Genomic DNA, 26179 nt, shown 5'->3' with positions numbered 1-26179 from the left:
TATTTTTCTGCAAAAATTGTCCCTTCTTCACAGTTGTCAGAGATGTTTGCCTTAGTGGTATCCACAGGGTCGGCTGTAGTGCCCTCTTGAGTGCTGCGCTCATGCACTGGTATATTAAGTGCTGCTGACCCTATGCCCTCGCAGTTCCTTCTTACTGCCTGTGACGGTTGGTTGGAGGTCCTGGTCTTGCATCGCAAGAATGTTAGTGGTTCTTGCAGTCCATTGTTCTCTCTCCTTTGTTGTTAGTTGATAGGTACTTAGACCTTTAGGTTAATTGTTAGAGTAGTTGTTTAGAGAGTCCTGGCTGGGACTTTGCCTTGGAGCGGGGCATACCCTGTTCCCCAGGCTTTAAGCCGTGTTCATCATGCAGCCAGCCAATGCCCATTAGTGACGCCGAATTTAAAGTGCTTGGGGGAGTCCCACGGAAAGGATAAGTGCAGGATCTTCAAAAACTTCCGTCCTCGAACTCAGAAGGAACGGGATATCCGCTTGATGGCTCTCCTCATGGAGGCTGCGCTTCGTCTTACCTTGGAACCCTCTTGATCAGATTCCATGCTCGGTGCATCGGCACGCAATGCACCACCGACACCAGAATCCTTCCAGCACCGTTCCCCCTCCCTGGTGCCTGAGAAGTGGTTGAAGTTGATGGGTCTGCCAGCACCACAGAAAAGGGAGGATTTGGGGAAAGGAGCAATGTCAGGCCATGTGCCTGCCCTGGAGCTGCTTGGGAGTACTGCTGCAGGTTAGGCCCCCATGTCCAGCCAGGGACCTGTTTCCGACTTCTGGGAGAGGCAGGGGGTCCTGGCCCTACTAGGGTCATTATTGCTAGAAGCAGGCCCAGCATCCAAAGGGCAAGCAGGCTGACTGATACCGCAGATGCCAGGTCAGGCGATGGACCCGGCCAAGGCCCCGGCATCTACAGGCAAGGCGGTTATGGACCATCCTGTAAAGCAGTGGAGTGTCCCTGATTCCCCAGACTGTAGGTGTCAGTCCCCATCACCGTGGCCTCATACCCTGGCATCGCAGCCTTGGTCCCCAGTTAGGGGGCCCTGTTGCCAAGGTCTCCCCCTGCAAGGCACGGGACACCTGAGTCGCGATGCTGATCCCTGTACCCATGGTAACATCGGACCTCCCGCCAGAGTTCACCACGGTGCAGATCAGCATCGCCTAGGCGGTCTCCCAGGCATTGATTTTTCCCTCCCACTCCACCCGGTGCCATAGACTCAGGCATCTATGGCTCCACTCTGGTCCATCTGTCACGACTGGGACTGTTGATAAATGAGAAGAAGTTGACCTTAATGCTTGTACAATGCTTAGAGCGCATTGGAGTGGGCTTCGACTCTGCTCAAGCCAGAACTTTCCTCCCTGAAGCTCATTTCCAAGCCTTGGCAGACATGATCTTGTGCATGGAAGCCCATCCTCTCACCACCACTCTCACATGCCTGCAATTGTTGAGTCACATGGCAGCCTGCACTTAATATGGTTTGCACGCACAACTCGACCTCAGGCCCCTATAGGCCTGGCTCGCGTCGCTCTACATCCCCAACAGACACAGCATGGACCATGTGGTCAGGATCCCAGGCCATGTACTGTCGTCACTCACACGGTGGTGGAATCCTGCATTGGTGTTGGAGGGCTCCATCCCTGTCAGTGATCCTTGTCTCTGATGTGTCAGACCTGGGGTGGAGAGCCCACCTGGGCAATCTCAGCATGCAAGGCTGTCGGTCGAGTCACGATCGCTCCCTGCACGTCAATGTCAGGGAGTTCAGAGCGATTCACTTGGGCTGTCAAGCCTTCCTACCTCACATAGACAGCAGGATGGTCCGGGTCCTGACGGACAATACAGCGACTATGTTCTGTATCAACAAGCAAGGCAGGGCCAGGTCATCTGCCCTTTGCCAGGAAGCCTTCAGGCTCTGGAACTTCTGCGTACACCATGGCATCCATCTCGTAACTGCACACCTCCCCGACAGGAACGCTTTGGCAGATCACCTCAGCAGCACCACCTCATCTTGCCACGCATGGTCCCTCTATCTGGAAGTGGCCAGCTTCATCTTCCAGAGGTGGGGAACTCCCCAGGTGGAACAGGTAATGCCACCTTTTCTCCTCGATTCGGGGGATCGACAGAGGCTCCCTGTCAGACGTTTTCTGTTCTCATGGTCGGGGGCTCTGTTGTACGCCTTCCCTCTGATGCTGCTGATTGACAGTCCTCATGAAAATCAAGCAGGACAGGGCGCAGATGATCCTCATTGTACTGGCTTGGCTGCACCAGCATCCGTTCAGCATTCTGCTGGACCTCGCTGAGGCTGCTCCATTACAACTACTCCTCAGGCTGGACCTGCTATCCTAGAACCACTGCAGTCTTCTGTATCCGAACCTGGTAGCACTGCACCTGGCAGCTTGGCTACCGCATGGTTAAATGCAGAGGAGCAGGAGTCCTCAGCCGCTCTCCAGCAGGTCACATTGCACAGCAGAAAACCCTCCCCCAGAGAGACGTACCTGGCCAAATGGAACTGGTTTGCTGGTTGGACTAAGGATAAAGGTATCAGGCCCAAGCAGGCCGGTTGCAGTTGATCGTGCACTACCTTCTGCATCTAAAGCTCCAAGGCGTGTTCCTTTCATCTGTCATGGTCCACTTGGCTGCTATTTTGGCCTTCTGTCCAACACTCGAAGGTAGCTCTGTTTTCACCTAGCATGTGACTGCCAGGTTCCTCAAGGGCCTCGATCACCTCTACCTGCACGTCAGGGACCTTGTTCCACCATGGAACCTGAATCTTGTGCTTTCATGGCTCATGGGACCCCCCTTCAAGCCTCTGGCTTCCTGCTCCCTGCTTCTCTTGTTCTGGAAGGTCACTTTCCTAGTTGCAGTAATATCCGCCCACCGGGTCTCAGAGATTAGAGTGCTTATCTCAGAACTACCCTATATGGTCTTGTACAGAGCCACACCCAGCTTTTCTGCCCAAGGTGGTCTCTCAGTTTCATACAGGCCAGGACATTGACTTCCCTGTCTTTTTTTCCAGAGCCGCATAAGTCAGAGGAGGAGCATACATTGCATTCCCTAGACATCAGGAGGGTGTTAGCCTTCTACATTTAAAGGACCAAGCCATTCTGCAAGTCGACGCAATTGTTTGTCGTGGTGGCCAACAGGATGAAAAGTCGTCCAGTACTTGCCCAAAGATTTCATGTGCCTGCATTTTCTACTGCCTTGATCATAATTGCCCATTCAACTAGGGCACAAGCTTCCTCAGCAGCTTTTCTAGCCCAGGTGCCTATCCAGGACATCTGTCCACACGTTCACGTCCCATTACTCACTTACCCAGAAGGCCTGGGATGATACTGGCTTTGGCAGAGCAGTGTGACAAGCTGCTAGACTGTGAACTCCGAGCCCACTTCTGAAGATACTGCTTGTGAGTCACCTAGAATGGAATTGACATGAGCAAGAAATCGAAGGAAAACGTAAAACGTTTCGTAAGTGTTGTTCTTTGAGATGTATTGCTCATGTCCATTCCATTATCCGCCCTCCTGCCCCTCTGGAGTTGCTGGCAAGAAGGAACTGAGAGCGTGTAGGGCTGGCAATGCCTGATATACCAGCGCATGAGTGTGGCACTCAAAGGGGTGCTGCAGCTGACCCTACGGATACCACTAAGGCAAAAATCTCAGATGACTGCGCACGTGGGTGCGCTCACACCTAAAATGGAATGAACATGAGCAACACATCTCGAAGAACAACAGTTATGAAAAGGTATGTAACTGTTTTTTCACGATTCTACATTGTGAATCAAATATGAGAACAGAGAGCTGGGGAGCTATTGATCTCAGTTTGCTGATTTCATGTGTTATGCATATGGGTAAAGCAGGCATATCTGTTTGTGACATGTGCGATCTGTATTTGGGGAGAAGGGAAGGAGTCACTGCTCATGTAGACCTCCGAGAGCCCAATTGCAGATCTCACTTACCACGGTTTTCCTTTGGCCTAGGGCTCACTAAGCAGAAGGTACCACAGGGAAAAAAGCGAAGGGTAGTGCGCTGAATGAAAGATTGATATCCACAGGTCACAAAGCCATTGTTCATTCAAAGCCTGCTTTCAATATGCATTTACATTTCTGTTGAATATTCAATGAGTATTTTTCCCTTGCCATTATTTAGTGTGCTGCTAGCATACTGATGCTCTCAAAGAAGGGTTAAGAGTTCAGAACATGCACAATGATGATAAAATACAGCTTCTTAGTGGTCTACATCTCTTTTCTTTGCATCTGTTTTTAGTTGTTCATTTGAGGCTAGAAACAAACACCCCATGCATACGGAAACATTTGCAGGCATGCGCACACAGAGTATATATATAGATGCAGCCATCTCTGAATATTTTGGTTGGATTTTATAGTTTAGCAGTGGCAGTGTTCCTTGATTTCTAATCACCTCAGTGCATTATTTAAGAGAAGAGCGATGAAAAGAGGTACCAGTGAGGAAGGAATTGGCTCTACAGCATCCTGGATTTATGTATCTGTTAAGTGCATTGTAAACTTTGTAGGATTCTTTGTGGAAATGGATAGGCTATATAATGCTGTTTGCTGATGACTATTGCTGTTAGGGCTGGCTGCTGAAGCTAGTTGCATTTCAGTTCTAAAGACTCCTTTTGCAAGGTCCTTGAGCTCTTGGCTGCAATTAAAAATTGAATAAAAAGTGCCATGCAGCCATTTTTAAAGTGTGCGCTTGTAAGGGTTAGAATTACAGAGCTACATGCCTGTTGTGTATTTTATCTAATCCAGAATACTTCTCGTGTACAACAAAAGCAAGATAACAACCCACTGTAGTCACACAGACACATCTGTGAAAGTAGCCACTGATATGGCATGGTAGACCAGATATATTTTGAGATACCTTGTCCTCCTGTTCAGAGCTCCTGTGTGTCCCTAAAGGGTTCAATCTAATATGAATGTTTTTATCACTATTGCATTTTCTATGGTTAAACTACTATTGCATCTAAGTTGGCTTTTCTGGTACCTTCTGTGGAGGGGATAGGACACTTACTCTTATGATGATGATGATCCAACTTCTAACTAATGGGGGTTAGAAGGAAACATTCCCTAGGGGCAGGTTATCGCACAGTTGCCTGCTGCTGTGTGTATGGTACCTTCCTCTGGGATGGTTATTGCTGTTGGAGGCAGGGTACTGGAACAGGTGGACCATTGGTCTGGTCCAGTGTGGCTTTTCCTCTGTTTGTGTGATACTATTTTTTAAAAATTTTAGATAGTAGTAAGACTCCACTCATCTTGTCAGGTCTTTGGGGAAGGGACAGTTTTGTTCTGTTTGTACTGCTCCTAGCACAGCAGGGCCCTGGCCCATGACTGCAGCTGGTAGACGCTACCGAAATGCACTGGGAGTCGAGGTGGGGTAGAGTGTGGGGGACACAGTGAAACGTGTGGCAAGTGAGGGGGAATATTTACATATATGTTAATGAAAATAATACAGAAATTAGGAAAAACTTTGGGGCTAATATTAGCCACTGAATGATGCATTCAGTTTCAATAATGCAGTGGGCACATTTTAACTGACACAAAATTGAAATCTGCTACTGAATTCCAACTGTTAATTTACATCTTGTGATTTGGATGCACATCCCCTTGTTAATAAACTTCTAGATAGAGACTACTCTTATGCAAAACTTATTAAAAATACTTAGCCCAGTGGATGTGTAATGGGACACTGTGGAGTGATGTATCTTCCCCACTGCGTGCACACTGCGTTCTGAATAGCATTAATGTTTATAAGGCTTGGTCTACACTGGGGGGGGAGGTCGATCTAAGATACGCAACTTCAGCTACGAGAATAGCATAGCTGAAGTGGAAGTATCTTAGATCGACTTAGAATTACTTTTTGTCCTCGTGGTGCAGGATTGACAGCCGTGGCTCCTCTGTTGACTTTGCTTCCACCTCTTGCCGAGCTGGAGTTCAGCAGTTGATGGGAGAGCGATCAGGGATCGATTTATTGCGTCTGCACGTGATAAATCGATCCCTGGTAGATCAATCACTACCCGCCGATCTGGCGGGTAATGTAGACATACCCTAAGGGATGGGGTGGAGCATTGGAAGGTTGGGAATTAGATGTTTAGGGGGAGAGCGTAGTGCGAGCCTGTGGAGGAGGCTAGAACAGGGGAATAGTCAATAAGGAAAGGTTAATATTAAGCAGGGTGCAGAGTCAGTGAAGTTGGTAGCCGAAGTTAAAAGGAGAAGAGTGAAAGAAGAAAGTAATAGAAGAAGGGAGACAGCAAGCACAGAGAAAGAAAAGACTGAGAAATGAATAAGCTTCCTTTTATTACTCTGTAGCTCTTACTTAGTTGAGAGGGTTTATTAAAGGCTTGAACTGTCAGCTGGCATTTCCGTTTCTCCTCCCACAGTGGAACATACCATAGTCTGGGCTTGATCCTGCTCTTGCATAAGCAGGCCTGCACTCGGCGTATGTCCTGGAGCAGGCCATTTGTGCAATGCTGCTAGTGTACAAACTACTAATGTAGATGAGCAGAGTTTATTCAACCTCCTAGATTGTACTGCATGTGCCTCCTGTGATGTATAGCTGGGCTATAGAGAATAAAACATGGATGTGGTCGGGCTCTGGAGCAGGCTGTCTGGGCGCTAGGTCTTATATCCCACATCCCAAATTGAAAATGAGCTGTGCAGCAGCCATATTGCTGATGACAAGCAGCTCCCAGCTGGAGCTGGAATTACCGTGTACGTGCAGAATTTGCTAACGCCAGGTTTTGGATCCTACAAAAGTTTTTTCAATTCTAGAAACTGTCAGAAGCCTAAGGTAGCCTAAGCCCTGCAGGTTTGGCTTGGAGTCTCCCGGAGTCGGTATTGCTCCCCCAGTGACTATCGAAAGCAATCCAGGAGATTTGAATAGGCTATTTTAAGAAAATGACATTGTCGTGTTGGGGGAAAAAAATCTCCCGGAGTAGCTTCAGTCAGAGGTGGCAACCCTAGTCTAAGGGTCAATACTCCATATGCTGAAATATTTTATCATACAAAAAATCCTGTCGAATGAAAAATAGTGATCCATTTCAGAAGGGGTGGAAATATGAAAAACAAAAATGTGAAAAGCTTCATTTTAGAGATCCTCCGAAGACATCGTTTTTGGTTAATATCTATGGGAATTCAGGGTTATAATTTGCCCCCCCTGGGGGGCTCCCATATTCTTTCAGAACAAAAAAACTTTTCTCAACAGACTTACTCTGTTTATAGGCTTTTTAAGCACAGTGATCAGAGTGAGATTGTTCTGGTTTGTCCACTTGCATGCAGATTTTCATGAAAATCACAGCCGATCTACTGCTCTGCTTCTTGAGGGAAATGCTATATTTTACCTATTAAAGTTTTTGTAAGTATAGAATCTCATAAAATTTATGTTTTTTGTGTTTACAGGGTAATCCTCTAATAGGAATTGATTTGGGCAGTTCCTGCATTGATGGTTAAATATCAATGATTGTTACATCCAAATCCATAAGAGTGACTTTCCCAAAGCTGTCACATGCATGTAAGCAAGAGTTCCATCATGCAAGGACAGAAGGAGCTCTGCTAGGTGTGTTAATGCCAGGCCAGGTCAGTAAGGTTATAATTGGCTCTGTCAGTTGAGTAAAAGATAATATCCATCATCTATAGCCAGGTGACACTCAGAAATGTGTGGAATCCTTTTCTACCTCTGGAGTTGTGAAAGAAAATTACTTCCAGTCTCATCCCTCTGCTATAAACAGAGCAAATACATTTGCCCCAGTAATAATTGATCCATAGAGCTGAATGAACTATGATTCGAAGTGAGGAACTACTGAGGTTTCATCTTCATTGTAAAATTAAAAACAACCATGTGCCATTTTGGGGGAACTGTGTTACAACGTAGTTGTCCCAAAGCATGGTTAAAACACTGTTCTCTCTTGTATTATAGACGGACCATAACTGTGTTCCTGTGCCATGTTAACTTGAACACAGTTGGACAGATGTTTGAAATATGATTAAAGCCCATCGACATTACTGTGTTTCAATCATATTGTAGATAATTTGTGTTGTGACCAGGTCCGTAGATTTGGTACATGGTTGATTTCATAGCAAAGCTGGGCCCTAAAGACACATTCTGCTGTGATGCTTGAGAGAGGAGGTCTGCTCAGGGGAGAAAAAAGGAAAAGACAACATCATTGATTAGTGATCTCTGAGGATATGCCTGATTCCCCCTTCCAGTTCAGTATTAGTTATGGCTTTGGAACTTGTTCCAGCACGCCAAGGGAAGAAGCTAGAATTTGGGCCTTCAGGATATGATGCAGGACCCCCTGTTTTCCTAAATTTTCCTTGGGGAGATTTTGACTGACATTAGTTTTGGCAATGGCATTGCTTTCGTCAAAGAATATGACAAGCTTTCCCCCCGCTCCCTCCCCCTTAGTTTTGACCATTTCAGAGTCCCCAAATCATTCAGGCTCCCTCGCCTATGTATTTCTGCACCATTTCAGATCCAGTCACTCTGACGCAGGCATTGGTCCTGTTAGTAACAGCACAGGTTTTGCCTATACCAAGTGGTCCAAAGAGAAATACGCATTTGGGGCTCGATCCCAAGGCTAGCACACCTCTCGGGATGAAACAGAAGGGGTTTCAAGCACCTCTGTTTTTCAGTCTGTTCTTTGCAGTCACCAGCATCGTTGTAAGTGATATCAGTTTTGTTTTGTTTTTTTTCCCTCTGCTTGCGTAACAGTTGAATCAGTCCTTCGAGGCATGGGAAATGGTGCTGGAAATTGAGGGGTTAAGTATGAATATCTTTTATTGGTAAACTGGAAGTAGTTTTACTGTGAGGAAGGAGTCTGTCAGCTTTGGGGAACTGTTGGGAAATGCATGTTTTGGACAGGCCTGAAGCATCAGATTACTGTGACTCTGTGGGGAGCAAATATATTGGTAAGACTGGAGGAGAAAGAGTCTGATTTCTTGTTGGTCTGCACCTCGTTTACACTAGTGTGAAGTAAGCCTATGACTCTATACTGGTGTGAATTGGGCTGAAGGTATGAGTAGCATTTCCTCAGCCTGTCAGTTAAGAACAACATAAAACTATGGTGGTGTGGTTGGATTGCTGTTGACTTCTGCACATATTTAAGTTCTGCTTTTGCTGGATGGTTTTATGGAATACTTGCTCTTCAGGAGTCTGAAGCTATGGAGAACAGTGCCTCTGAGGTAACATTTTGTTACTAGATCACATTTTTTCATCATTGCTACCAAAACCACAGACTTGAGGCTGGTGTCTGCCAGCCCACAATTACTAGCTGTGATTGTTGTAGCGATCTGCTCTGACTTGTCAACACTTTCAATAGGCCCTCATGGGTATACTAGTATTTTTGTTGCTTCTATTCTCATGGGCAGTTATCAAGTAATGGAAATTGCATTTAAAGAAAATGTTATATGAATTTTAGATGGCATTTCCATCTTACCGACTAAAACACAAAAAAATTAATGTTGTTGTTGTTGAGCCCCCCAAAGTGTGGTAGGCACTTGACAAATAAACTATCAATACAGGCCCTGTCCTAAGCTAAATATCTGTCTGGGAAATTTTTTTGGCTGAACTGTTAGTTAACATCATTCCACCATCACAATTGTTTTCAGCTTAACACACGTTCTGACAAGCTCTAGCACAGTTGTCAACATTGGGAGAATTTCCTGTCATGAGAGAGTTGCTTCTGTTATGAAAATAAAATAGGATAAAACATTGGCAAATAGACAAGTCAGGATCTGTGTGTAGAAATCCAGAGTACAACTTAGTCATTTGACTTGAGAGGGACTAGCAGTGAAATGCTGTTTGAGTCAAGCTGCTGGTAGTGCTTGAGTCATAAAGGCCAAGTCCTGCTTCTCATCCTCAAGAGATGGATTTCAAGAGAGGGAAAAGTGAGACCCAGGACAACTCAGGAAAATTAAGTAGGGCCACCCTTGTTTCTGGTGGCTTCTGAGAGAGTTCCTGCATTGAGTGTACTTATTTCCTTTTCATCTCTGCTCTGAAATAGCAGGACTGGTCCGATTGGAGTGCTTGTGTGTGCTGCTACTGCTAGCTCATTTCATGGTGGTGGCCGGAGAGGGGTGGGAGGGCATTTAAATTCCTGTGCCTTTTTAAGGCTGAGGCACTTGCTCCAGCTCCTTCCTTCCCACATGCAGTCTTGCCACTGCTCCACAGGTAACTCATGCTGTTTGTTTTTTATCCCACATTACGTTTCCTTGTATTCCACCCCTCCACCCCCAGTCCTTTACCTGCAAGTGTTTCAGCCAGTGGGAACAGCAAAAGAATAAAAGGAAATTTGCAAATGACTTCTGCCCTTTTTTCTTTCCCTCCTCCCTAAAATATGACTGCAATAACCAGAGAGCAAGCCCTGAGCCCAGCAGGCTCTCATTAAGGACCCCCCCATCCTAAAATGGAAAACAAACTGAGTCCCTCACCATGTACACCAGGTTTTGTCATCCTTCCCCCCAGAAAAACCTCCAGCACTACGCTGCTCAGGCCCCAGATGTGTGTCAGTTGTGCCATTTTACTGGCTTTGGCTTTCCAAGTGTCTGAACTATGAAGCCAGGAAGATGGCACATAGCTGCCATACTCCAGGCATGAGCAATCCAAAGAAATGTCAAGCTTTCCCACCCCCCACTAGAGATCAAGACCAGCAACTTGGCCCTGTCCCAGGAAAATCATGGACTATGTGGGCTTCTAAAATGGAAAAATATCTCTTTCCCCCTGTGACATTGCACTCCGTATGCTTTATGGAAATTTACTTATGAATATGACATAACTGGAATACGTTGTATGCTAACTACCCCTTGTATGGTGCCATTGGACCGTTTGTAATCTACTACATTTGTTCATCCTGTTTGTTTGCATGTATTTCTAAATCTGGAGTTAGGAGAATAAGGGCTTGTCTACATCAGAAAGTTGCAGCGCTGGTGAGGGAGTTACAGCGCTGCAACTTTGAAGGTGTACACATCTGCAGGGCACCACCAGCGCTGCAACTCCCTGTTTGCAGCGCTGGCCGTACTCCCGTTTTGTCTCGGGTGTAGAGGATCCAGCGCTGGTGATCCAGCGCTGGTAATCCAATGTAGACAGTTACCAGCGCTTTTCTTGACCTCCGTGGAAGGAGGAAGCCTCTGGTAATCAAGCTGGTTTCCTTTCCCGGTTTGCTCTCTCGGTCCCGGAGCCAGCCAGCAAACCGCAGGGAAGGAGACCTGCTTGCTCGGGGTTCCGGGACCGAGAGAGCAAACCGGGAAAGGAAACCAGCTTCGCCGCGGTTTGCTCTCTCGGTCCCGGAACCCCGAGCAAGCAGGTCTCCTTCCCTGCGGTTTGCTGGCTGGCTCCGGGACCGAGAGAGCAAACCGCGGCGTTCCCGGTTTGCTCTCTCGGTCCCGGAACCCCGAGCAAGCAGGTCTCCTTCCCTGCGGTTTGCTGGCTGGCTCCGGGACCGAGAGAGCAAACCGCGGCGTTCCCGGTTTGCTCTCTCGGTCCCGGAACCCCGAGCAAGCAGGTCTCCTTCCCTGCGGTTTGCTGGCTGGCTCCGGGACCGAGAGAGCAAACCGCGGCGAAGCTGGTTTCCTTTCCCGGTTTGCTCTCTCGTCCCGGAACCCCCCTTGAAGCCGCCCAACAGCGCTGCAGTGTGGCCACATCTAACACCACTTGCAGCGCTGGTTGCTGTAAGTGTGGCCACTCTGCAGCGCTGGCCCTATACAGCTGTACTAATACAGCTGTAACAACCAGCGCTGCAAAATTTTAGATGTAGACATGGCCTAAGATATAAACTTGTATCACTGATGTAAACGTATTAAGTGGAGGCCATTAAGGGTGCTCCAGAAACAATCAGTTGTAAATGGCCTTAGTTACTTGAAAGCCTTCCTGTGTATGTGTGGGCCTGCCCATGGGGAATGCAGACTGTGGGGTCTTACAGTGACATGTGATCATGTCACCTGACAATGAAATTCATCTAAATCTGGTACTTTTCCATTTAGAAGGAGGGGTGGGGACCCAGAGAGACAAAAGATTCCTGCCTTGTGCCATTGTTATAAAAGGGGTGGAGCAGGACAAAGAGGGGAAGTCATGAGAAAACCCCTGCTTACCACCTGAAGTGTCTGCTGGATCTAACAAGGACTGTACCATGGGAAAGGATTGGGCTCAGACTAGGAAGGAGTCTAGTCTGTGAAAGAAGCTTATTGAAACATCTTTGAGGGCCAGATATTACCCGTAATCAGTTTCTTAATGCATTAGGCCTAGACTTGCATGCTTTGTTTTATTTTGCTTTGTGACTTACTTTGTTCTGTCTGTTATTACTTGAAACCACTTCAATCCTACTTTTTATACTTATTAATAAACAAAAGTGATTTTATTAAACCCAGAGTGAGTAATTAATACCAGGGGGCGCAAACAGCTGTGCATCTCTCTCTATCAGTGTTATAGAGGGCAGCCAATTTGAGTTTACTCTTTATAAGCTTTATGCAGAGTAAACTGGATTTATTTGGAGTTGGGAACTGGGTGTCTGGGTGCTGGAGGTAACCTGCTGAGCTGTTTTCAGTTAAGTCTTCATGGACCAGACCCTGGTCTGTGTTGCAGCAAGCTAGCATGTCTGGAAGTCCCAAGCTGGCAGGGAAAACGGGCTCAGAGGTAACTTCAGCACATCAGGGGACAGTCCCAAGGGGATTTCTGTGACCGAACCCGTGTCTCACACGCTCTCTCTCTCATACTCTCGCCTCCCTCCCCAGATTAGGAGGTGGCTGATGATGATTTGTATGTATCACATAGAGTGCTCTGTTGCACTAGGCATTGTGTGTGCACACGCACGCATGCACACACACGCACCCCCCCTCCTCTCCAGTGAAGAACTTGCAATCTAAATAGATAGAAGAAAGGGAGCATTACTATTCCCATTTTACAGATGAGGAACTGAGGCACAGAGAGCAAGTGACTTACCCAAACTCTTGCAAGGAGCTGCTAGCAAGGCAGGAATTGAACCTAGGTCACCGGAGTCCCAGTCCAGGGCTTTAACCACAAGACCATCCTTCCCGTCCAATAAATAGATGAGACTCTGGTCATTTCCTGCAGGAATTGGCATGATTGCCTCCACCAGCCACCTTTGATCCAAAGCGGGCCAGAGAGAGGAATTGGACACTCTGAAAGAAGTGCATACTAACACCAGTGACCAGGACCCACGCTCTTTCTGGAAAGTCAGAGGTGGCAGGGTAAGCCTTGTCCCCAGCTGATAGAAATAGCTGGGCCTCCCTGAAACATTCGATCTGACCCATCCTCAGAGTAAAATGGCATGCTGAGTCATCCTGGGTCAAAGCTTTCTCTCTCATGGCAAAGGGCACATTGAACAGATTCCTTCATGAATGTCTTAGTCTTCCCACTAGCTTCAGGTCACAGCACGGAAGTCGGGCAGGCTGCATGGTTGGGCAGACCCCTCACAGCAGTGGACAGAGGTGAAACAACATAGATTGAGTAGCAACAGCAATCAGCCACTGCTGGTACCATTAGTCTTGAGAGATGGCTGACCCGCCTATCAACCTCTGACAGACTCGCAATTGCATGAAGCTGTTTGAGTTTGTTCCTTTCCAGCAGGCCCCACGAAATAATGATGGGCAGCTGCTTCTCAAGAGCAATGGCTTGCATGTCCTGCCGGGTGCTTTTCTGTCACCACTTTTAATATCCAGGTGCAACTGCTAAGAGATTTCCTAAAACATCACACACTACAAAGCCAGCAAGATATTGAGGACATGCAGCTCCGTGTTCTCCAGTTCCAGCACAGACATCCAGTATCTCAGTGCTTGATAGCTGTTAGAGCATGGCTTATACCGGACTTAGAAGAGATTAGAGCATGGGTGGGCAAACTTTGGCCCAAGGGCCACGTCTGGGAATAGAAATTGTATGGTGGGCCATGAATGCTCAAAAAATTGGGGTTGTGGTGTGGGTGGAGGGGGAGGGCTCAGGGGTGGGGCTGAGGAATTTGGGGTGCAGGAGGGTTCTCTGAGCTGGGATCGAGGGTTTTGGAGGGTGGGAGAGGGATCAGGGCAGGGGCGCAGGGAGAGGCTCAGCAGTGCAGGCTCTGGGTGGCAATTACCTCAAGCGGCTTCCGGAAGCAGTAGTATGTCCCCTCTCTGGCTCCTGTGCGGAGGCATGACCAGGCGACTCTGTGCACTGCCCTGTCTGCAAGTACTGGCCCCACAGCTCCCACTGGCCGCGGTTCCCGGCCAATAGGAGCTGTGGGGGCAGTGTGCAGAGCGGTGCCCCCTGGCTGCCCCTACACGTAGGAGCTGCTGCTTCTGGGAGGCTCCAAGTGGGGCAAGCCCCAGACCCTGCTCCCCAGTGCGAGCTCGAGGGTCGGATTAAAATGGCTGGTGGGCCGGGAGCCGTTCCTGGGCCATAGTTTGCCCACCACTGGACTACAGTAAGGCTGGTTGGAAGTGGGCTACTCTTCTAAGAACCAGTGAGCCGTTGTTGTGAGTCGTGACCCTCCCTCTATCCTGTTTCTTGTAAGCTTGCCATCTTCAGATCTCACTGGAAGAATTGCCTGTTCCCCAAAGCATTTTCTGAGGGCCAACAGCAGACAAGAACCTGGCACTAATGTAGGAAGCATGGTTTAGCTGAAGAGTAGGATGGAGAATTGAGGATCTTGTAACCCGTGGAATGATTCTAGATACTGCTGTGAAAGATGCTTTAGAAATACTTCTGATGAGATTCATTTGCTATGTTCCCATTTCAGCGTTTGTTGTAGTGCCTTGCTCTAGAATTGTTTTTTAAATTTTTTTTTCTCTTTGCCCAAACCAGAATAACCCACCAGTTCCTCGAAAGAAGCAAACCCAAGAAATAGGACTTGAATCTCAATTCTGTTTTCCTTTAAATATAGACCAAAAGAATCGTCTCTGTACAGTAATGATCATTGGAGCAGTGTTACTGGTTTTTGTGTGTGTTGTTGTTTTTTTTAACTGGGTGGCTGTGAGATAAGGTTCACAGTGTACTGCTGTGAAAACCTGCCGCCTCAGTATATAGGATCTGGCAGTAATCCATTATGGGCAGCTCTCTATGATCTGAAAGCTGTAGTTTTTGGAGGCAGAGTGACCTTTGTGCTGGTGATAGGTTAGCACAGGGGTCGGCAACCTTTCAGGAGTGCTGTGCCAAGTCTTCATTTATTCACTCTGATTTAAGATTTCACCTGCCAGTAACACATTTTAATGTTTTTAAGAAGTTCTCATTTCTACAAGTCTATAATATAACTAAACTATTGATGTATGTAAAGCAAATAAGGTTTTTAAAATGCTTAAGAAGCTTCATTTAAAATTAAATTAAAATGCAGAGCACCCTGGACCGGTGGCCAGGGCCCGAGCAGTGTGAGTGCCGTGGAAAATCAGCTCGCGTGCCACAGGTTGCCTACCCCTGGGTTAGTATGTTAACAAACTTTCGAATGTGTTAACAGAAGAACTGGCCAGTGATGGGAGCTCTTTTGCCTCTGTCCTGCTGTGAAAGGCATAAGGCAGCTTTCGAATCTTAATTTGGAAGAAAAGGGATAAGAAGGGAAGGCAGAAAGAGTCGCAACCAGTGAATTGCTGGACTTTCATAAACGTCCCTGCCACGGCAGTCTCAGCTGCCAAAGGAGCCTTCTCTGGAGATCAGAGCCTGCTGGCACATGTCAGCTAGAGTGAGCATTGGAAGAAAGGCCCTAAAGAGTATTGCAATCAGAGCAGCTGGCAGTGGGGCCTAATTCCGGATGACCTGAAGAAGAGTTCTGTGTACGCTCAAAAGCGTGTCTCTCTCATCAACAAAAGCTAGTCCAGTAAGAGATACCTCACCCACCTTGTCTTTCTAATACGCTGAGACCAACACGGCTACAACAACAATGCATACTTAGATGGGTTAGTGGCAGATTTGGTTATCAAGGCTGTGAATGCTCAGAGGATTTTGGCTCCCCAAAAAAATGCTACAGCTAAAGCAAGATGCTGAGTAATAGACTAGTGCATGCTTCACTTTGGAAAATGCACAAGTTACCATTTAATGCTTTGGGAGTTAGTGCAGACTTTGCTGTAGCAGGTTCAGTATGTTTGTTTTATTTCTCTTTGGTTCTTGTTAAACCTGTCTCTGAAGAGTGTCCCTTATTGACTTATCATAAAGTGTCAGGCTGATTGAGTAACGGGAATGCTAGTTAGTGATTTGACAAGCTGTCTTACCTGGTGCCAAACTGCCAGTCATTTGGGAAAAGAAGCTATTTATGAAGTACTGCCAGTTTAACTCTTCAGTAGACGGGCTGCTTCCATAATGTTTCATGCTTCAGCAATTCATACCAACATACTAGTGGAAAGACTAACTTTGATTTCGCTGGCTACTAAAAAGATTTTACAAGTATAAGAATTGTGATGCATAATAGAAATCTATTTTTTTCCCCTTCATATGTTCTTGCTGGGTATAATCTTTTCAAAATTTCCCTCCTAAATCATAAAAATCATCCAGTGACCTCCCCATCTCTGTGCTCTCGTCTTTCTATTTGTCACTCCATTCCCAACACTTTTACAATAAGCTTCCTCTCCCTCCCACAACTATTCTTTTCAGCTATTTTCAAATCCCATCTACCTTTTCAGGTATGTGACACTTAGATTTCTTGCTAATTCCCCCAGCAAAAAAAAATTAAAAAATAGTTTAATGCAAAGGTGAAGTGTGTATGAAACTTTCTTAGTGTCTGAATGATGCCCCTGTACCTCTGCATAATTAAATTCAACTCCTTGATCCCCTAAGTTTGCTTAGTTCTCTCTGAAATTTGGCCTTTATTCCTCTTCCCTCCACTCAATCCATGTTTTTACCATATGTCAAGATGCCACTTATGGGATAGTAAACTCAGTTTTTTTGGTATTTAACTGTACAGTAGAACCTCAGAGTTACAAACACCAGAGTTACGAACTGACTAGTCAACCACACACCTTATTTGCAACCGAATGTGCGCAATTAGGCAGCAGCAAGGACAAAAGAGAAAAGCAAATACAGTAGTACTGTCTTTAAATGTAAACTACTAAAATGCTGCTTTCTCTTTATTTTTTTTCTCTTCTGCATGGTAAAGTTTCAAAGCTGTATTAAGTCAATGTTCAGTTGTAAACTTTTGGAAAACAACCATAATGTTGTGTTCACCATCATGAACATTTGAGAGTTATGAACAGCCTCCATTCCCGAGGTGTTCGTAACTCTGAGGTTCTACTGTAGAATAAATCCTTGTATGCTACTGAATTATTTGCACCTTTTTTTATACTTTTAATATAAAAACTATTAAAATACTATGGAGCATAGTATAAAAACTTTTAATTGCAGCTCGTTTTCAGTTTTGATGCAGGCACTTCAGAAAATGGCAACCTTTCCTTGGAAACTATGTACTCAAAATCCTGATGCAACGTAGTTTAGACTGCCACAAGTTGCTATGTTCTATTTCAGGGGTAGGCAACCTATGGCACATGTGCCAAAGGCAGCACGCGAGTTGATTTTTCAGTGGCACTCTCACTGCCCAGGTCCTGGCCACCGGTCCAGGGGACTCTGCATTTTAATTTAATTTTCAATTAAGCTTCTTAAACATTTAAAAAACTTTATTTGCTTTACATACATCAATAATTTAGTTATATATTATAAACTTGTAGAAATGAGAACTTTTAAAAATGTTAAAATGTATTACTGGCAGGTGAAACCTTAAGATTAGGGTGAATAAATGAAGACTCAGCACACCACTTCTGAAAGGTTGCTGACTCCTGTTAGTGATTTGCTCGCAAGGTTACCTTGCACAGAATGCGAACGGCAGTGACAACATACAGAGGTCTGGGGGAGAGTAGAGATGCAGTTTCATTAAATTAGCATCATTTTTTTTTAAGAAGTAGAGTTAAACTATGATTCATAAAAGAAAAAGAAATCAATACTTTACTGTCTGATACAGGTATGTACATATAAATGTACCCAAACTTGTGATTGCACTGACTGTACCATATTTTCAGCTTTTCTGAGAGCCTGAATCATGTTGACTGTCAATACATGGCATGCTAGCTTAGTGAAGACCAAAGTTCTGTGCTCTCCGCAGTAAGTAACCTGATACTGCCAACAGAGATGACAATTTGTATTGCAAGAGTGGAAATAGCTCAAGGTATATAAAATATGTCCTGACCATTTGTTTAGATTTAATTGATTTTTTTTCCCCCCCAGGCACACTGTCAATCATCTGTAAATTTTAGGACACTGTTTTTTTGTTCTTTTTCTGTATTTTATGGACTTAAAACTTGAATCAGGATGTTCATGAGAACTTGCTTCCTGGGTCAGGGTACAGGGATATGTACAAATGCTTAGAGGGCTTGTGTGCTGAGCTCTGTTCTCAAAGTCTGTTTTAATTTCTATTACAGCTACTGCGGGGGTAGGCAACGTATGGCATGCGTGCCAAAGGCAGCATGCGAGCTGATTTTTCAGTGGCACTCTCATTGCCTGGATCCTGGCCACTGGTCTGGGAGGGGGGCGCGTGTCCCTCTGCATTTTAATTTGATTTTAAATGAAGCTTCTTAAACCTTTTAACAACCTAATTTACTTTACTTACAACAATAGTTTAGTTATCTTATATACTCGTTCATAAGCCGAATATTTTTGGTAAAAAAGTGACTCATCAAAGAGCGGGGGTCGGCTTACAAAAGGGTCTACACCAAAATTTGATGATTTTAAACTCTATGGAATCATTGAATTGAATTTTTCTAATACACTGTTGTTTTGTTGAAGCATCTGCAGACACAGAGCCCCTCAGCTCCCTATGGCCATGGTTTGCTGTTCCCAGCCAATGGGAGCTGCGGGATGTGGTGCCACTTCCTGCAGCCCCTATTGACTGGGAGCGGCAAACTGCCACCATTGGTAGCTGAGGGGCTCCGTGCCTGTGAACATTCCAGGTAAACAAAATGTCCCAACCTGCCAGCAGCTCACCCTGATGGGCCAGGAGCCAAAGTTTTCCAACCCCTGAAATATAGGGTTGGCTTATGAACGGGTCATACAGTTTTTGCTGTTTTTACTCATCCATTTTGGGGGGTTGGCTTCTAAACGAATGGACTAATGAACGAGTATATACAGTATATATTACAGACTTACAGAAAGAGACTTCTAAAAACATTAAAATGTGTTACTTGCATGCAGAACATTAGAGTGAATAAATGAAGACTTGGCACACCACTTCTGAAAGGTTGCCGGCCCCTGAGCTGATGGGTCAGAAGTTGCTGTTGGATGGGACACCAGTTTGCAAAGCATGCTGCAATGATAACGCTATTGTTCTTCAGGGTGACTACCAAGAAAATTCTTGGGAGAGGATTTTAGTCACTTCATGATTGCTGAGTATAACCACTATTTTACTGGGTTTTATGGAACCATCATGTGGACAGAGGTGCCAGAAGAAGACTGTAAAAGCAGAAGTGAGAGTGATTTCAAAAGGGATTGTTAAGGAGAATGCTGTCATCTTGAAATCTAATCAATAAAAAGAATGAATGCATAAAGGAATGTCAACTACTTTCCCTGCCAAAAGGTGTAATTTTTGCAGTCCTTCTTTACTACCTTTTAAAAAATAAATGTTTTGGTTCCCCTGTTCCGGTGTGAAAGACTCCAACAATGGAGGAAGCGGACTATCATTTTTTCCCCTTTGTAGTTGAAGCCCTGTCACAGGCTCACAATAAAATGGAGAAATACTTTCTCTAATTTCTTTCAATTATAGGCCTCTTAAGTGTTACAAGTAACAATTGGAGATTTAAAAAAAAAAACCAGGCAGAGATGTGATACTTCTTTTTAAGTGGATGATGCCCTTCCCTTCATAACATGTATCATATATACCCTATTATGAGTTCTGCTGGCTGGGAACTCTGCTTGCCTCCACCTTCCCTGCCTCTCCCCATGCTTCCACTTTGTGTTGTTTTATCTGCCAGGTTAAGATCGCCATTGAAAGAGACTGAAATGAACAACAGCAGAACAGATAGCTACGTTCCCAGGAACAGAATTATGAGTTTTGAAAACCCACATGCAACCTATTGGGAAAAGCAGTTCGTCCAGACCAATTTTCTTTTTTCCTGAAACTTGAAAAGTATGTCAATGAAAGCACAGAGTACAGCAGGTGAAAGCTACTTAATTTCATTTTAAATGCTTCAAGACATCCGAACACACATAACATCTGTTATCAAAATGGTCTTGAAATCTGTAACTATTATAGAGATGGGCCTTATAACAGGGCTAAATGCTGCTTCTGTTTTTTTATAATTGTTTGATTTAAGACAAACTAAAACTTTTGATGATTGTTTATTTTTAAAATATTTCACAGTTTTGTTCTTTTTTGCTCCTCCCAAGATTTATACGAGATGTAGCAGTAACTCCATAATTGAATTTGACATGCTTTAATACTGTAAATCTAACTTTTTAAAAAAATCATATTTACAGTGTACAGATTATAGTACGTCATAAATGTGTTTTACCTAGTTCCCTCCAACTTTATCACTGAAGCTGTTCTGTGGCTGAAATTTTGCATGTTTAACCTTAGTTCAGAAGAGTTTATTGTTTAATTTTACGTTTACAATAGAATTCTCCTGTTCAGAGCTCTCTGAATATTTTTGAAGTGTGGCGGGGGAGAGGGGAACCCAAAATGAAAATGTTTCAAATATTTTGGCAAAATGAAATGTCAAAATGATTTTTTTTTATGTCAGCTCCCAAAACAGTGTGTTTTGAGGTTTTTTTAAAATGTTTTTTCATAAATTTAAGTAGGGCTGTTGATTAATTGCAGTTAACTCATACGGTTAACTCAAAATATTAATTAAAAAAGTTAATCATGATCACAGTCTTAATCGCACTGTTAAGCAATAGAATAATTGAAGTTTATTAAATATTTTGGGTGTTTTTCTACATTTTCAAATATATTGATTTCAATTACAACACAGAATACGAAGTGTACAGTGCTCGCTTTATATTATTTTTATTACAAATATTTGCAGTCTAAAAATGGTAAGAGATTTTTCAGTCCACCTCGTACAATGCTGTAGTGCAATCTCATGTGAAAATGCAACTTACAAATGTAGATTTTTTTTTTTTACATAACTGCATTCAACAATAAAACAAGGTAAAATTTTAGAGTCTACAAGTCCACTCAGTCCTACTTCTTGTTCGGCCAATCACTGACAGACAAGTTTGTTCACATTAACAGGACATAATGCTGCCAGCTTTTTTATTTACAGTGTCACCTGAAATTGAGAACAGCTGTTCACATGGCACTTTTGTAGCTGGCATTGCAAAATATTTACATGCCAGATATGCTAAACATTCGTATGCCCTTTCATGCTTCGGCCACCATTTCAGAGGACATGCTTCCATGCTGATGACACTTGTTAAAAAAATGTGTTAATTAAATTTAAGACTGAACTCTTTTGGGGAGAATTGTATGACTCCTGCTCTGTTTTACCCACATTCTGCCATATTTTTCATGTTATAGAAATCTAGGATGATCAACCTTCTGCTGTAAAAGCAGCAAAGAATCCTGTGGTGCCTTAGAGACTAACAGACGTTTTGGAGCATGAGCTTTCGTGGGTATTTCGTGCATCCGACGAAGTGGGTATTCACCCACGAAAGCTCATGCTCCAAAACGTCTGTTAGTCTATACGGTGCCACAGGATTCTTTGCTGCTTTTACAGATCCAGACTAACATGGCTACCCCTCTGATACTTGACAACCTTCTGCTGGTGGCATCTGTCTCAAACGATGAAAATGAACATATCTCGATCAGCTCTGCTTTGGATCATTATCAAGCAGAACCCATCATCAGCATGGATGCATGTCCTCTGGAATGGTGGTTGAAACATGAAGGGACGTATGAATCTTTAGGGCATTTGGCACATAAATATCTTGTGACGCCGGCTACAAAAGTGCCATGTGAACGCCTGTTCTCACTTTCAGGTGACATAGTAAATAAAGTGGGCAGCATTATCTCCTGCAAATGTAAACAAACATGTTTGACTGAGCGATTGGCCGAACAAGAAGTAGGACTGAGTGGACTTGTAGGCTCTAAAATTTTTACGTTGTTTTATTTTTGAATACGGGTTTTTTAACATAATTCTGCATTTGTAAATTCAACTTTCATGATAGAGATTGCTCTACAGTACTTGTAATGGGGGAATTGCAAAATACAATTTCATTTGTTTTTTACGGTACAAATATTTGTAATAAAAATATATATATAAAGTGAGCACTGTACACTTTGTATTCTGTGTTATAATTGAAATCAATATATTTGAAAATGTAGAAAACATCAAAAAATATTTAAATAAATGGTTTTTCTATTGTTTAACAGCACGATTAATCTCGATTAACTCTTTTAATTGCTTGACAGCCCTAAATTTAAGAGGAAATTCCTAAACCAAAAGTTAAAATGTTTCATTTTGGAAGTTCGGAGCAAACCATTTCAACACAAGCATCTTTTAATTCAAACCTTTCCTAATTCTTGAGTGCTTCACTTGGCAATGTTAGCATTGTTTTATAGTTTTTTTTATATAATGGGAAAATACTGCGGAGAAACTGGTGAAGCCATGTAAAGTATAAGGAAGCTTATTAGAACTGGTTGAAACTACCAAAAAAACCCCAAAAACCTTTCACGGAAAACTCACTGGGTTTTTTTCAAACACTTCTACTTACTGCCTGTTTTGATACCCCTTGCACATAAACAAGCTGAAATAGGGTGCATGGGGTATGGTTGAAAAGATTTAGCTCATATTTAAATATTATCCTTTTTTTCCCTTCTTTTAAGGGATAATGCTGAGGTTGATTAGACTTAAAAATGTCTTTTTTTTTTTTTAAACACATGCATACATATGCCACCTCTCTGCAGTGTCTGTTCTTGATTTTCTGAAACAAGATTTCTTTTCTTGAAGGCTCTGTGTACTTGAGGCATATGATGTTCAGTGTGTGTCAACTCTGACAGTGTCTTTTTAGATGTAAACTTTTTCTCTCATTTTACTAGATCTATTGTTGTTTAGATTGTGTCAGAACATAGGAGCTCAGGTTATGCACCAGGAGCTCCTTGTGCTATACGTTTGCACAAATGAGTAGCAAAGAGACGATCCCTGCCCACAGAGCTTACAATCTAAGTGTAAGGCTTAGTACTAACAGCTTCTTCTCCAGAAGTCGCTTCCCGTTTGTTATTCAAGGAAGTCATACTCTTGACTTTGCATTCCCTTGGGAACAGATTTCCATTCTATAAACTGAGAAAATCAGCTTTTGATTCTTGCTAGAAAATCTGCTGGCTGTTGTGGTTTTCTTTTTAAATTCATATATAATTATTATATATAATATTTTCTCACACATGCCTTTTTTACTATAGTATGGAAGAGAAGATGGGACTCCAGTCTGTCAATAAGCCTTAACTCGCTTGGAAGGTGATCTGCTGTTAGGTTAGCAGTTGTGATAACATTTAGAAAACTGTTAAACAGTTTCCCTGTGTCTTAAAGGCTACCCAGGGAAATGCATGACCTGCAGTGGTATGTAGGCTGTGCACCTGCAATCATTTCCTGATAGGTACAGAACAGAATTGTTAGGAAAATACTGCACCTTGCGCTAAGTTTTATTCAGTTTAAAAATGTATGTACATTAATCGGGACAAGATCAGCTCAAAATGGAATTCGTTTTTCTCTCTTTACAAAGTTCTATATGTTCATGCTTCCAAAATAAATTAGTTCAATTTTTTTTTAAATTGGCATCAGTGGCTGAACATACATTAGTATCTGTGGTATAATTAACATAAGTGTGATTAAGGAAACGATCCATTAACTGATCTCATTTTCAGGCTTCTTGGTGGCAGAAGTAAATAAAGGAGAAAATCTTTGTTTGAATTATGGGATAGCTTGGAGATCCCTACTAAGATAGGGCTGTTTTTATGCATTTGCACACTGCCTAGCATACTAAGAGACAGCATTTACCTTTAACCAGACAAAAAGTAGGAGAAAAGATGAATTTTTATCCTTATTATAGAATGGGAATTGAGGCACGCAGAGTGTTGTGACTTGCCCAGTCACTCAGGAAGACTGTCAGGGCCAGGAATGGATCTCAAGGTCTCAGTCCAGTCTTAACTATGACACCTTCTTTCTTTTCACCTCCATGTCTTCTTCTCTCTTCTCTAGAATGAAATATCAGGTGTTTTTTTTTTATTATTGGTATAAAGAGTTATTTGCAAGTTCCAGCTTCAGACACATTTTCAGCAATTAAAAAAAGAGATGTTCAGATGGTAAGAGACTTTCCTACAGGGTTTTATTTGCTAAAATGCCCTGGATATAGTTTCACTCTCTATCTTTGCTCAATATTTATGATTGTTCCACCTGCCATGAAACAAGAACTGCAAGTTCTGTTCTTCGATAAATGGGGTGGAAGGCAGTCCAGTTTCTCTGTAGCATAGATAAGTACTTCAGGAACCTCTGCTGAAATACTCAGATGTAACTTTTGTGATTCACAGAGTATTGGGCTGAAAACGCCGCCTTCCAGGGAAGGATTGTCCAGTGGCTAGGGCATTAGTCTCGATGGGCTACTAGCAACACTCTTTATGAGGTGGTAGATAATTGTCCTCTCCAGACTCTGCATCTTGATTCATAGGAACAAAATTTAATGCTTTGCAAAGGAGAGTAAATATCCCCATTTTTGGATTGGTAAACCGAGGCACAGGCAGGTTAGGTGATTTGCCCAAGGGAACCCAACAGCTTGGTGGCAAAGGTGGGAATAGAACCTAAGACTTCTGACTTACAGGCAGTTCCCTCTCTCTCTCTCTTCGGAGTGTGAGCTTAGTCTCCACATTCCTTTCCTACAAAAGCCATCATGCATAGATTAGATGTGAAGAAGGTGCTGAAAAGTTTTTCCTGAACAGAACTTAGTTAGTTTTGGTTTCTTCTTAACTTTTAGGACAGATCAAAGGAATGCTCATCTTCAGGCAACATCCTACTAAGTAGTTACATACATTGTATAATGCAGGGACGATACATTGCCCTTTCTCGGACAGCTTTGGGCTCAGTTCACCAGCTGTGTGGCAGCTGCCGAAATATGTTTGCACTGCCTTTCTCTAGCTGATGTCTGTAAAGTAGCCAGCTGGGAGGAGTTTTGGTCACCACTACTATTCAGACTCAAGAGTCTGGTCACATGCGTAGGTTGGTCAATTTCCCTGACAGGCTGCAGAGCCTTGGATGGCTTTTAGCTAGGTAGTCTCTGTGACTGAGATTCCATGAAGGCAGTTGATAGAGAAAACAAGCTTACTCATCTGTAATTGGAGTCTTGCAAATATATGACTTCCACAGCATGACACCCCACCCTTGCTTTGGAGTTCTACTCGTGACTCCTGTTTATAGATGCAGTCTTAATACCTCCTAGTGAATGCAGTGAGGTGTGCAATCCCTGAGAGGCTTTGTGTTTGTGCAGGTTGATATGCTATTCCAGGAGGCATACACTGTAAACACAATATAGTCAGTGAATTCCAGCTGTTTAGCCTCTACATGCACTGGCAGTACAGATGCTGTATACAAACGAATGTTTGCACGCCTTGATAATTTTGCCTCATTAATTGTACAAAGTTTTTCTGATGTGGGGAGGAATTTTGAAAACATACTGTGAAGAGTGATTCTGGAAAAGTGGCACAATTGGGTTCTGTGTTTGTGTTTCAGTGATTTCCTTATCAAATATACTCAGTTCAGGGATAAAGAGAGATTTCCCTGACTGCCAACCCTGCAAAGTCACCCTGAAATCTGACATCCAAGCTGGGTTCTTTCTGCATTTTAATAACCAATTATAAAGGTCCTGCAGGCCAAATATGACCTTGGTTACACACATGCAGCCTTGTTGCCTTCCCATGGGTTTGCACAGGTGTAACAAACTGGAATTTAGTAAACAATTCTGTTGAGGATGCACAAGAAGTGAGTCAGATCCCTCCCACTTCTCCCTCTCTCTGGGCTGTGTTGGCTGCATATTGCTTACATGAGTAAAAACTTATTTTTGTCACTGAAGTTAACAGTATTGACTCAGCACACAGGAAGCAGCTCTGTTGAGGTGAGAGTGTATCATTTTTATATAGGTACTCTTCAGGTAGAATGGTACTTCAAGAAAATGGTAGACCAATCCTTCAATATTCATTTCCGGTATGTTAGTCTTGAATTCAGAGCACCACATC

General features: G+C 43.7%; 1 protein-coding gene across 1 annotated transcript in view; it reads left to right on the top strand.

The window, feature by feature from the left end:
• Positions 1–26179, top strand: part of RNF38 (ring finger protein 38) — a 223484-nt gene that overhangs the window by 22382 nt on the left and 174923 nt on the right. The window lies entirely within an intron of this gene.

This window comes from Gopherus evgoodei, chromosome 6 (genome assembly GCF_007399415.2).
Source record: "Gopherus evgoodei ecotype Sinaloan lineage chromosome 6, rGopEvg1_v1.p, whole genome shotgun sequence".
NCBI lineage: Eukaryota > Metazoa > Chordata > Testudines > Testudinidae > Gopherus > Gopherus evgoodei.
Note: the sequence above shows the minus strand (reverse complement) of the source record. Positions and strands in the feature narration are given on the sequence as shown.